General features: G+C 30.8%; 1 protein-coding gene across 1 annotated transcript in view; it reads right to left on the reverse strand.

The window, feature by feature from the left end:
- LOC122251791 (uncharacterized) overlaps positions 1–2,500 on the reverse strand; it is a 47,447-nt gene that overhangs the window by 748 nt on the left and 44,199 nt on the right. The gene's annotated exons all lie outside the window — the stretch shown is intronic.

A 2,500-nucleotide genomic window follows, 5' to 3' on the forward strand; every position in this document is an offset into this window, starting at 1 on the left:
AGCATCATCTTTGTCATCAGGTGCTTTTTATTCTGATGCAGCTCCTTACAGATTCATTTAAGCCATATATGAAAATGTGTGTAAAAACAAAAAGAAATAAATGAAGAAAAAATCATTTGAAAAATCAAAATCATTGTACAAATAAAGACTGATAAATACCAACACTATGTACTATAAGAAAAGACCTATATATTTCTAAATGATAAATATCCTTCAAAAACTGGATATAGCATTGTGAAATACTTCCTCATCGAGTCTGCACACCCGTGATACAAAATCCCATTTTCCTCAACACTAGAACATGAGTTCACCTTTGGCTTAACTGTAATATTACAGCTAAATATAACATGCTAAGAGTAAACTTGAAGAGGATAAACTCTAGTTACTCTATGATCTGAGGGGAAAGAAATTAATTTCTATGATGTCTCCCACTTTTTTTTTTTTTATATAAAAATAAAAAAGAAATATTTTAAAGATCACTTCACAGATATGTACATCATCATGCTCCTGACCTATGCCATTTACCATTCATCTTTCAAGGGGAAATCAAGGAGATAAAAGATACCATCATAGAAAAATAGATGGAGTATCAACACAACTCAACACTTTGGCTTTGGTAAAATTAAAAATGCACAACAGATTTTCACAATACAACACTTGGGATGGAAACAAAGTCAACTGAAATACAAATAAGAATAACAAACAGCTGTTCAAAATAACCCACTTTACTAATTTCTTGTCTTTGTGTTCTACAACAAACAGATGCTGTCATCTGAAATACATACATACATACATACATACATACATAAATATATACATACATAGATATATATATATATATATATATATATATATATATATATATATATATATATATATATATATATATGTGTGTGTGTGTGTGTGCTAAGAAATCAAATGCCATAAAGAAAAATGCCCTCAAAATAAAATCTGATAATTTACAAGACAAACAAATATATATCTCTTTCTATGTAGTTACTAATAATTAAATATAATCCTTACTACTAACAATAAACTGACCATCATTACGATTAAGAGGAAGAAACACTTTCATACATTCCCATTCTCTTATTTCATTCCAAACTCCACTTGTCATTGGCCATCTAAAGATCGCTTACTTCATAAACTAAAGTATTTGTGTGTGTGGACAAGGATGGATGTGAATATAGATTGACAGTAGTCTCTTTGAGATCCTTGAAAAAGATACATGTGGATTTGTTAACCCATTCCCGCCGGGACTGTTTCGTGTTTTATGGCTTCAATGCCGGGGCTCTCAAACGCATAGGCCTAAATCAATTATATCATTGACGGCGTATGCCAGCACCCGGCGCTATCATATTACATAATAGCCGTCTGTGGCCGGCGGTATTGGGTTAAGAAACAAGAAATTAAAAAAAAGATAGAAGTTTCCTGTCACATTTTCATATGATGCCAATGCTTATTTACAGAAATTACATGTGACTATTTAGTAAACAGTGATGCACCTAAGATTCACCTCCAGCTGAAACTGGTGTAAGTGGGCTTTGAAAAAATAAAAAACATAGAGCTATGTAATAAACTCCTAAGCTATTCTTGAAAGTTAAATTATGACCTTCAACAACTAGCATAAAAATGCTGATTTTTTTTCTTGACAAAATCTTTAAAATCATCATATTCCCAACAGTTTAATATGACAATCAGTCCTTTTAACATCATAATATCTATATCTTCTAACTTATTATAATAGAAAATCTTACAAGGTAATGATAACTGGCTAGCTGCAGGTTTATGTGATACTGTTTAGCATTACAGTTCTATTATGACTTCAAATTAGTATACAATGCTTTGCATCTCCCTATCATTCACTACCAAACAGCTTGTGCCATCTGGTTTGCCATCAAAATCATTCTCAAATTCTCATGAAATACTTGTCCAGTAGGTATGGGAAAATGTAAGGCAAATTTTTCTTCTTGTGAAAGATCCTCAATGCATAGAATAAAAAATACTACATATACTAACTCATTCAATAATACTTAAGAAGTATGTGTAATACTGATAAATTGCTAGAATTCATACTTTGATACCTTTCAAGTTTCTACATGAAGTGGATTGCATATTAGAACTGCTTTGTATGCATTACAAATTACCTGAAGTATTCATTATGCCTTATTCATTCCCAAATGATATACAAATTTAGTTTCTAGAATAATGCTTCTCAAAATTACTACAATCACTTAAAAAAAAAGGATGTGAGTATCTTGCTTCACAGAATAAATTTGATTAATATTACAATTAATACACTGGTCTTCACCACTCCATTCAAAATGCTTCATTTTGAACTGGAACAACCAAGGGGATAATTGTGAACTTGAATAAGATATTACAGTGATTACTTATCACAAAATAATGAAATCATAGTGAAATGAGTGATAATTCTTCTGGCAAGTGACCATAGTACATCCCAAAGCTTTATATGAATCTCTTACTTAAATGCCTCTTT

The sequence above is a fragment of the Penaeus japonicus genome, unplaced genomic scaffold (genome assembly GCF_977035675.1).
Source record: "Penaeus japonicus unplaced genomic scaffold, GWHDUDI00000001_assembly GWHDUDI00000015, whole genome shotgun sequence".
Lineage (NCBI taxonomy): Eukaryota > Metazoa > Arthropoda > Malacostraca > Decapoda > Penaeidae > Penaeus > Penaeus japonicus.